Source organism: Phaseolus vulgaris, chromosome 5, assembly GCF_051622355.1.
Source record: "Phaseolus vulgaris cultivar YP4 chromosome 5, ASM5162235v1, whole genome shotgun sequence".
In the NCBI taxonomy this organism is placed as follows: domain Eukaryota; kingdom Viridiplantae; phylum Streptophyta; class Magnoliopsida; order Fabales; family Fabaceae; genus Phaseolus; species Phaseolus vulgaris.
Window position 1 is genome coordinate 12,511,340 of NC_143502.1, and position 12,009 is coordinate 12,523,348.

General features: G+C 35.9%; 1 pseudogene; it reads right to left on the reverse strand.

Moving 5' to 3' along the window:
* Positions 1–11,433: 11,433 nt before the first annotated feature.
* Positions 11,434–11,725, reverse strand: LOC137834108 (putative small nuclear ribonucleoprotein G pseudogene; annotated as a pseudogene).
* Between the last annotated feature and the right edge of the window lie 284 nt (positions 11,726–12,009).

Here is a 12,009-nt window from a genome sequence, read left to right on the forward strand (position 1 = left end):
AGTTAGTCACAGACACATTAAGTGCTGACCTATGTAGGAATAAGTGGTGAAATGCTACCAAGTTTCTGTTGGGTTTAATAGTGCCAAAGTTCAAGAGGGGGGGCTGAATTGACCTTTTAAAACTTTCTCGCAGAAACAATGTTTAACCCAGTTTTTCAGAAAATAAATCAATTTATGTGAAAATGAACAGATTTATTTCAGCACTGTTTTTGTTTGAAAACCTTTTAATTCAGCAAGGTTAATCACAAGATTATGCAGTAAGAATTTCCAGATGCACACACACAGATATCAAATTTGAAAAATAGTGAAACACAAAACAGCAAGCTTTAATTTCAAGCACGTGATTAAGGTTCAACTGATAGCATGCTAATTAATTGAGTGACCTTTGCAAACAAGCTGTTCCAGTGGCTTTTAACAGACTATGAGTGTTCTTCTTGATGTCAAGCAATTTTCCAGAATTTAAGAACAATGAATCACAGAACAGCAAGCTTCAACTTTATGCAATTGTTTAAGGTTCAATTAATAGCTTTGACAGTTTCTTGAGCAACCTATCACAGTCAATCTGTTCCAATGGCTTTTAGCAGATTATATATGTTCTTATCAGATTCAAACAACTTTTTCAGAAATCAAGAACAGTATGCACAGTGCCCAGAAAGAACAGATTTATTTTCAATTGAACAGATTTATTTCTTTGTTGTTTTATCAATTATGCAGAAACGAAATTGCAGAGAGTGAGAGAGAATGAACACAAGCAATTATACTGGTTCACTCAACTGAGCTACATCCAGTCTTCACCAACAACAGGTGGAAATCACTAACACACAGTACAACCAAGTACAATTCCCACTGTTCTTGAAACCTACAAGAACTTAGGTACTCTTGCTGAAAAAACCTATTTCAGCATACACACACCCACTCTTCAATAACACCTATCAAGAAGAGTGTTCAACCAAACTATTACAAGAAAGAGATGTGAAACGACTACACCTGATTGAGGATACACAGATCTGCCTTAAACCAGTAGGCAAGATTGCTAGAACAGTAGCTGCACCTCACACCAAGCTTTTGAACCAAACCAAGAACAAGCACTTTGTGATTTTCGAAATCTTTGAAGAACAAATGCTAATCCTTTGTAAACACTTAACTCTCTGCTGTCAAAACTTGTTTTTGCAAATGTATGAATTGTTTTGAATTAGTTATTAAACTCAGAAACAAGTTTGCATTTTATAGAAAGCCAGCTTATAACAGAAATTTGAAAAACAGTTAAAGCTGTTATAAGATGAACAGATTGAAAATAAAATGAACTGATTTATTTTCAAAAGCAGTTAGAGAATTTGTTAAGTGAGGAGACTTAGTCAGCCCTTCTGGTGCTGAGATAAAACTGAAAAACGTTTAAGCTTGACATGGCACCAGAGGCAAAAAGAATCTATTCATTTACAGATGAACAGATTTATTTTTCAAAACGAAAACAGAGAAAGTTTAACTATTTGAAACTCAGTCGTTTTGAAAAGAAGAAGACATAGTCAAAATACCTGATGCACAAAATCTAATTTTTACAAGACTTAGCCAAGGCATCAGTAAAAAAAATGAATCTGTTTATTTAGAAAAGAACAGATTTATTTTTATGCAGTAAACGTGTTTTTGTGTAAAACATGTGAAAAACAGTTTAAGAAAACTTATGCTTGTTCTTATCACATGGCCAGTGGTTATGAGGTGAGTTACTCAGCAAAAAGCCCACTCTTAGACAACCTCTAAGCACTAACTAAGACATACTTAAAGCAAAGCAAAAATACACATGAAATGTACATAAAAGTCTTCATCAAACACTACATATAAGTCTTCATCAAACACAATCTTGAAGGGGCAGCAACCATCTTCAACAATCTCCCCCTGTTTGATGGAGACAAATCCCCATAGCTAACCTCATAGCTTTGTTGCTTTAAGTACCTGCACTGCACCAGATTTTAAACCAGAAAAAAACAGCAACATTGCATAACATGCAGAATTGGTTTAAAGGTGCAGAATTAACTCCCTGTTTCAGCTAGCTTCACCTAGCATGGTGAGCTATTTTTCTCCCCCTTTGGATTCATCAAACAGCATATAAGCATAGGGAATAAAGGGATATAAAGCAGAAACCATAATCATAATAGTTCAGAAACAGAAAACCAAATTGTTCAGCATTACAGAAGCTTGAAAACTGATAAAGAAAGCATTAAAAGCAGAAAACTACTGATCCTTGTAGTAAAGCTCTGCAAGTTGTGCCTGAACCCCTTCAATCTGATCATCAAGGTGTTGAAACCTTGCTTGAGTAGTCTCAAAGTGTGCCCTTTGTTCTGCAGACATGACATCAAGACGATACAGCACTTGCCTCTCAAACATAGACATTGGTTCTCCACGGTATTCTGGACCTTGATAGGCAACTATGGCATTTGCAGCAACTTCCTCATGTTCAGATTGGGTAGCAGGTGAGTCATCATCCATAGGAACAGCTTCATCCTCATCCTCATGTTCTGCTTGAGGGTCCTTTTCCTTGAGAACCACCCACTTGTTTTCAATTTTGTGAAAACCCATTTTGGTGAGAGTTGAAGTATCAATCTCACTTACAGCTTTGATAGGGTCATTTCTCTCATTTGTAACATCAACACCAAAGTAGTCAATTAATTTGGAAACAAGAATAGCATAGGGAAATCTGTAATCAGCCAACCTTTTTGACTTGAGCATGTGTTCATTGACAATGAACACCCAGTTTACCTTAATCTGGTTCATGATGCAATATAGGAGAATGAGATCCTCTTCATGTAAGAAAGCATGGTTTGTCCCTCTAGGAATCAGTTGCCATGCTATGATGTATGCAACTAGACATGGAGTGAGGTTCAAATGCCCTGCATGGAACCTGTTTATACTCTCTGTAGGATTCCTCATGCAACTCTTATAATATTGCAGCTTGTTGAATTCTGAAATTCCACTGGTATTTCCCTTTCCTACTTTCAATCCAGCATATTTTATTCCAGCCACAGAGTTCCACACCTCACTTGTGATCTTCATCTTAATTCCTTTCACATAAGAGACAACATTCTTCCCATCCAATGTGAGGTTAGTATAAAACACCTTAACCAAGTCAGGATAAACATTACCCGTTAATTCCAGCATCTTTTTCAGTTTCTGGTGCTTCAACACAGCCCTTGTTTCTACCAATTTTTCAGATTTCAGCCAGTTGAAATCCAGCACCTTGGGTATGTTGATCTGCTTCCTGCTTGTCTCGTGAATGTAGGCATTGATGCCTTCTTCATTTCCAGCGAACCAACCTTCTAGTACTCCTTGAGAAGTGGTTTGCTTTCCCTTGCTTTTCTGTTTTTGTCTTGAAGACGAAGCCATGTTTGAACCTGAATTCTTTTCTTGATTTCAAATGGTGAGAATAGAAAGAGAATGGCCAATGTGGGTAGCAGGTATTCACACAGATTTATAGCAGAATAAATGGATTGATATGGCAGTTATGAGTGGATATGCATGAAGATTTTATGCTCTGAATTTGTGCAGAGAATCTTTGAAAATATGCACCAAATATTTAGGGTCACGATGCATACACTCAAACTCTTATTGAGCACCCAAACCATCAAATCGGTTACATAACCATGACCAAAACCGTCAAAGGTACAGAGGTTAATGCCCACTAAGTCAGTCAAGCAGTCAAAGATCAGAAATTCTCTTTCTTAGTCATCAATGCATATCAGTGCAGAAAATAAACACATTTAATTGCGAATAAACAGATTTAATTTTTCACTGCTAAGCACAATTGACATTTATAATACCCAATTCATTAAGCAGAAAATTAAACCTATCTTTGGCTAATGGTTTTGTGAATAAATCAGCAAGTTGTAAATCAGTACCAATGAACTTAATATCACATGTTCCATTAGATATGTGTTCCCTTAGAAAGTGATGCCTAATTTCAATGTGTTTGGTTCTTGAATGCATGACAGGATTTTTGGTTAAGTTGATTGCACTTGTATTATCACACAGCAGAGGTATATGGTTAAGTAAGATACCAAAATCATTCAATTGTTGTCTTAGCCATATAGTTTGAGCACAACAACTCCCTGCTGCAATGTATTCTGCTTCAGCAGTGGAAAGAGCTACACAAGCCTGCTTTTTGCATTGCCATGAGATCAAGCTTGATCCAAGCAAATGACAGGTTCCACTTGTGCTCTTCCTGTCAATTTTGCAACCTGCAAAATCTGAATCAGAATAACCAGTTAAGCTTAATGAAATATTACCTGGATACCACAAGCCAACTTCTTTAGTTCCTTGCAAATACTTCAAAATCCTTTTGACAGCATTGTAGTGTGATTCTTTAGGAGCAGATTGAAACCTTGCACACATGCACACTGCAAACATTATATCTGGCCTGCTGGCAGTGAGATACAGTAGTGATCCTATGAGTCCTCTGTGTTTGGTTTCATCAACAGAAATTCCAGCTTCATCATAATCCAAATGACAGCTTGTTGAGAAGGGTGTGCTGATTGGTTTACAGTTGTCCATTTCAAATTTCTTCAGCAGATCCTTGCAATACTTAGCTTGACTTAAGAAAATGTCATCCTTGAGTTGTTTGACCTGCAAGCCTAGAAAATAGTTCAACTCACCCATCATTGACATTTCAAACTCACTCTTCATGACTTTCACGAAAGCTTCACACAATTCTCCATTGTTTGATCCAAAAATGATGTCATCCACATATACTTGGACTAGAATTGAGTCATCTCCTTTCTTCTTAATGAACAAGGTCTTATCTGATGTGCCTCTGTCATAGCCTTGTGAGGTGAGAAAATCACTTAGCCTCTCATACCATTGCCTAGGAGCTTGCTTGAGTCCATAGAGAGCCTTTTGGAGTTTGAACACATATTCTGGATGTTGATGGTCTTCAAAACCTGGTGGTTGTGAGACAAATACCTCTTCATTTATATAGCCATTTAGAAAGGCACTCTTCACGTCCATTTGAAATAGCTTGAACCCTTTGATGCATGAAAAGGCAAGCAACAGTCTAACAGCTTCTAACCGAGCCACTGGTGCATATGTCTCATCATAGTCTATTCCTTCTTCTTGATTGTACCCTTTAGCTACAAGCCTAGCCTTGTTTCTGGTGATCACTCCATGCTCATCCATCTTGTTTCTAAATACCCATTTTGTTCCAATTACATTCATCTCAGGTATTCTAGGAACAAGAGTCCAGACCTCATTAAGAGCAAACTGATTTAGTTCCTCTTGCATAGCTAAAATCCAGTTGCTGTCCTTGAGAGCTTCATTCAAATTCTTGGGTTCAACTTGAGATACAAAGGCCATTGTTTCACAGAAATTGTTCAAGGATTTTCTAGTTGACACTCCTTTCTCAATGTTTCCAATGACATTATCAAGTGTTAAATCTCTTGGGGTTTTCCACTCTTTTGGCAAACCTACAGCTGCAGTAGATTCTTGTATAGCATGTGTATCAGCAGTATCAAAATGAATCGATTCATTTTGATTTAAAACAGATTTAAATTCATTACTGTCAGGGTCATCAGCAGTTTTAGATAGGCTATGATCAGTTTCATCAAAAACAACATGCATTGATTCTTCTACTATAAGCAGCCTTTTATTGAAGACTCTATATGCATGACCATTCAAAGCATAACCAATGTGCACAGCTTCATCAGATTTAGCATCAAACTTACCAAGATTTTCTTTGCCATTATTCAATACAAAGCATTTACACCCAAATACTCTAAGGTGACTCACACTAGGTTTTCTGCCCTTATACAATTCATATGGGGTTTTCTTAAGAATTGGTCTTATTAAGGTCCTATTTAAGACATAACCTGCAGTATAAACAGCATCAGCCCAAAAATACTTAGGTAGCTTAGATTCATTTAACATAGTTCTAGCTAGTTCCTCTAGTGATCTATTTTTCCTTTCAACTACACCATTTTGTTGAGGTGTCCTAGGGGCTGAAAAGGTATGAGTTATCCCATGCTTCTCACAGAACCTCTCAAACTTAGCATTTTGAAACTCTCCCCCATGATCACTTCGAATAGATTTTATGCAGCAACCATTTTCATTTTGCAGAATTTTTGCTAATCTCTTAAAGGCAGAATAAGCATCATGTTTATGTGCAAGAAATAGAGTCCATGTAAATCTAGAGTAATCATCCACAACAACTAAAGCATACAAATTTCCAGCCAAGCTAGCAACTCTAGATGGACCAAATAAGTCCATATGCAACACATCCAATGGATTTTTTGTAGAGACAATATCCTTTAACTTGAAAGAGGATTTGATTTGTTTACCTTTCACACAAGCATCACAAAGCCTGTTGTCCTGAAATTTAATGTTAGGTAAACCAGAAACTAAATCTTTAGATTTCAATTTATTCAAGTGATTTGTGTGTATGTGAGCCAACCTCATGTGCCACAACCAAGACTCATCACTTCTGGACAGCAAACACTCATTTGAAGAGTTAGTTTCCATGATATTCAGCAGATATATGTTATTCACTTTCTTACCAGTAAACAGTACCTTACTAGATGAATTACTTGATATTGTGCAGCCTTTTGACTCAAAATTCACTTTGTATCCTTTGTCACAAAGCTGACTTATGCTGAGAAGACTATGCTTAAGTCCTTCTACATACAGCACATTCTCAATGGTTGTTGAGTTCCCTGTTCCAACAGTTCCTCTGCCCAAAATCCTCCCTCGGTTATTATCACCATAGGTTACATGTCCTTCTGCTTTGAGCTTTAAGCTGGTGAACTTTGTAAGATCTCCAGTCATATGCTTGGAACAGCCACTGTCCAAGTACCACTGGTTTTTCTTGCTCCCAATCTGCAAAACAGAATAAAAAATATACAAATGGTACCCTTTTCAGTATAGGGTCCAGCACAGATTAAAACCTTCTCTTTGGTAGCCATTTTGCTAAGTTCTTAGGAACAAGATGCTTTCTAGCAATGCAAGACCTAGATGTATGACCAGATTTCATGCAGTAAAAACAGGTTACATGAGATGCCTTTTTGCCACTTTTAAAAGCTGAAAAAACTGATTTTGCTGGAACAAAAAAACTTGAAAGCTTTTTGACATTGGTTGTATTTCCAGGGGTATAACCAAGTCCATTCTTATTGAAAACAGCATTCTGTGATCCAAGGAGAGACTCAAGGTTTTCTCTTCCCTTGGTGAAATTGGAAAGGGTTTTCAGCAAATATTCCACTTGTTTTTCCAATCTTTTGCAGTTTTCACAGTTTTTAATAGAGGCCATGCAAGCAAGTCAGTTCAAGGCTTACCAAATCTGTTTTGGCCTTATGCAATTCTTCCTCAAGTGTTTTTACTTTAGGTGCAAGCACATTATTTACCTTTTGCAGCTTATTGCATATTACAGCTAGCCTATTGGCTTCATCATGTGTTTCCTTGAAGGCAGCAAGCAAATCATCATAGTTATCAGAATCAGCAGAAAAATTACTTACTGATTCAGAGCTTGACTCCTCATCCTTCATCATGAAACAAAAATTGTTCTCCTCATCTTCTGTTGAAGAACTGCTAGTTGAGGATACTTCATTTTCCTCCCATGAGATGTAGGCTCTTCTTCCTTTGTTCCTTTCAAATTTCTTGCTGGCAGATTTGTCCCTTGTTTGATTGTCTGGACAGTCCGTTTTGATATGCCCTGTTTTGCCACATCCAAAGCAAGTATATTTAGAGGAGTTTGAATCATTGGGTTTAGGATACCTTATTTTCTGCTGGTTCTTATTTTTGCTTTTCTTCCTCAGGAATTTGCTGAATCTTTTTGTAAGAAGGCTGATTGTGTCATCATCTTCAGCATCTTCTTTTTCCTCCTTGATCTCATCCAATTCAGTTGCTTTCAGTGCAAGACCTTTGGGTTTTCTTTCTGTTGTTTCCTGCTCTTTGAGTCTTTTAAGCTCTAGCTCATGCTCCATCAGCTTTCCAAACAGTGCAGCAGTTCCCAACTTTGACAGATCACGGCTTTCAGAGATAGCTGTCACCTTTGGTTGCCAGCTTCTGTCGAGGCACTTCAATATCTTTATGTTGAGCTCCTCTCTGTCAAATTCTTTTCCCAAGCCAGTGAGGTGATTCACAATATAGGTGAATCTTTTTTGCACATCAGCAATGCTCTCCTCGGGTTGCATTCTGAACAGCTCATATTCTTGGATGAGCGCATGTTTCCTTGACCTTTTCACATCTTCAGTACCCTCATGAGTCACTTCTAAGACTTCCCACATCTCCTTAGCTGACTTACATTGGGATATTCTGAAGAACTCATCCATTGTCAATGCAGAGGTTATGATGTTCTTGGCCACAAGATCATGTTGAGCCTTCCTCCTTTCGGTCTCATTCCATTCTGATCTTGGCTTTACCACTTGTTCATCCTTGACAACCTGCATTGGCACATAAGGTCCATTGACCACAGCTTCCCAAATTAATGCATCAATGGATTCCATGAAAATTCTCATTCTAACTTTCCAAAATGCATAATTCATTCCATTGAACATAGGTGGTCTATTAACAGCAGAACCCTCAGCAAAAAGCACATTAAACTCAGACATTATTACAAACAAACTTGATTAAAATACAAGTCCTAGCTCTTGATACCAATTGTTGGGTTTAATAGTGCCAAAGTTCAAGAGGGGGGGTGAATTGACCTTTTAAAACTTTCTCGCAGAAACAATGTTTAACCCAGTTTTTCAGAAAATAAATCGATTTATGTGAAAATGAACAGATTTATTTCAGCACTGTTTTTGTTTGAAAACCTTTTAATTCAGCAAGGTTAATCACAAGATTATGCAGTAAGAATTTCCAGATGCACACACACAGATATCAAATTTGAAAAATAGTGAAACACAAAACAGCAAGCTTTAATTTCAAGCACGTGATTAAGGTTCAACTGATAGCATGCTAATTAATTGAGTAACCTTTGCAAACAAGCTGTTCCAGTGGCTTTTAACAGACTATGAGTGTTCTTCTTGATGTCAAGCAATTTTCCAGAAATTAAGAACAATGAATCACAGAACAACAAGCTTCAACTTTATGCAATTGTTTAAGGTTCAATTAATAGCTTTGACAGTTTCTTGAGCAACCTATCACAGTCAATCTGTTTCAATGGCTTTTTAGCAGATTATATATGTTCTTATCATATTCAAACAACTTTTTCAGAAATCAAGAACAGTATGCACAGTGCCCAGAAAGAACAGATTTATTTTCAATTGAACAGATTTATTTCTTTGCTGTTTTATCAATTATGCAGAAACGAAATTGCAGAGAGTGAGAGAGAATGAACACAAGCAATTATACTGGTTCACTCAACTAAGCTACATCCAGTCTTCACCAACAACAGGTGGAAATCACTAACACACAGTACAACCAAGTACAATTCCCACTGTTCTTGAAACCTACAAGAACTTAGGTACTCTTGCTGAAAAAACCTATTTCAGCATACACACACACCCACTCTTCAAGAACACATATCAAGAAGAGTGTTCAACCAAACTATTACAAGAAAGAGATGTGAAACGACTACACCTGATTGAGGATACACAGATCTGCCTTAAACCAGTAGGCAAGATTGCTAGAACAGTAGCTGCACCTCACACCAAGCTTTTGAACCAAACCAAGAACAAGCACTTTGTGATTTTCGAAATCTTTGAAGAACAAATGCTAATCCTTTGTAAACACTTAACTCTCTGCTGTCAAAACTTGTTTTTGCAAATGTATGAATTGTTTTGAATTAGTTATTAAACTCAGAAACAAGTTTGCATTTTATAGAAAGCCAGCTTATAACAGAAATTTGAAAAACAGTTAAAGTTGTTATAAGATGAACAGATTGAAAATAAAATGAACTGATTTATTTTCAAAAGCAGTTAGAGAATTTGTTAAGTGAGGAGACTTAGTCAGCCCTTCTGGTGCTGAGATAAAACTGAAAAACGTTTAAGCTTGACATGGCACCAGAGGCAAAAAGAATCTATTCATTTACAGATGAACAGATTTATTTTTCAAAACGAAAACAGAGAAAGTTTAACTATTTGAAACTCAATCGTTTTGAAAAGAAGAAGACATAGTCAAAATACCTGATGCACAAAATCTAATTTTTACAAGACTTAGCCAAGGCATCAGTAAAAAAAATGAATCTGTTTATTTAGAAAAGAACAGATTTATTTTTATGCAGTAAACGTGTTTTTGTGTAAAACATGTGAAAAACAGTTTAAGAAAACTTATGCTTGTTCTTATCACATGGCCAGTGGTTATGAGGTGAGTTACTCAGCAAAAAGCCCACTCTTAGACAACCTCTAAGCACTAACTAAGACATACTTAAAGCAAAGCAAAAATACACATGAAATGTACATAAAAGTCTTCATCAAACACTACATATAAGTCTTCATCAAACACAATCTTGAAGGGGCAGCAACCATCTTCAACAGTTTCTGCACCGTGAAGTAATTTTAGAAATTAAGCTTTGTTTTGTTCTTGGGTGGTGCATGACGTGTTTGTAAAGTGACTTTAAGGGAGGTAACCAAGGTCAAGTTTTCTAATATCAAGATCAATGTAGTTAGTCACAATAAGTGTTGACCTTTGTAGGAATAAGTGGTTGATCTGTTACACACTTTCTGCACAATTATGTAATTTTGGAATTTGAGTTGTGTTGCTCTTGTGTAGTGTCGTGCAGTGCATGAGGTATGTGTAAAGTAACCCCAATGGAGGACACGAAGGTCAAGTTCTATAATATCACTATGTTGTTCTTATGTGGGGTAGTGCATGAGGTGTGTGCAAAGTGACTTCAGTGGAGGACACCAAGGTACAATTATCTAATCTCAATGTCAATGTAGTAAGTTAGACTAAGTTGTAACCTATGTAGGAATAAGTGGTGACCTACTACCAACTTTCTTCACAATTAAGTAATTTTAGAATTTTTGAGTTGTGTTATTCTTGGGTGGGGTGATGCACTGTATGAGGTGTGTGTAAAGTCACCCTAGTAGTAGTTAGTCGGAGTCACATTAAGTGGTGACTTGTGTAAGAATAAGTGGTGACCTACTACCAACTTTTTGCACAGTTAAGTAAGTTTAGAAATTTTGAGTTGTGTTGTTCTTGTATGGGGTAATACATGAGGTGTGTGTAAAGTGACCATAATGGAGGACACTAATGTCAAATTCTCTAATCTATCTGTTAATATAATTAGTTATAGTCATATTAAGTGGTCACTATTTTGTTTTCAATTTTAAATTTCTTTTTCCAAAAAAATATAAATTTGACAGATGATATATATATAATTAATTTACATAAACATTTTTTAATATATATATATATATAACTAATTTTACATAAAAAAGTAACTGATAGAAGCATCCAAAAAAAAGTTGATATAGTTGTTATATAACTTATTCAATAGAGCTCACTCATAGCCACAACTTATCCAAAAACAAACTCCGAATTAGTGGCCAAAATTACTCTCTTAACATTACAAGCTATTCTCAACAGCTACATTGTTCAAATACACAACTGTTAAAATCAAAAAATATACTTATAAATGTTTACAAGAAACATATATAAGGTTCTCTTGATGGGTTCAAGCGTCTCAACAATGACCACACTATTTCATCACCATCCATAGGTTAGTTTTCTCATTGTCATTCACTTCCATAGTGTTGTCAACAACTAAATTCATAAACTAGTCAAATCCATGAAGAGTATAAAAAATCATATGGCACAATTTAGAAAAGAAAATACGAGGACGTTAAGACATATAGTAAGAGAAGCAGAATTTTGAATATAATATCTTCTTTGTATGTAACTAGTTGAAACAAAAACATCTGCATTTTTATGATAATAAAATTAGAATTAAAAGGTAGTTATTATAACAATTATCAAAATAAAAAATGGTTATTAAAACTTATATTAAAATTGTGAAATAATATATACATAAAGAAAGTAGTTAGAAAAATACTATTTTATTAATTATTATAATCACAATGATAATTATCTTTC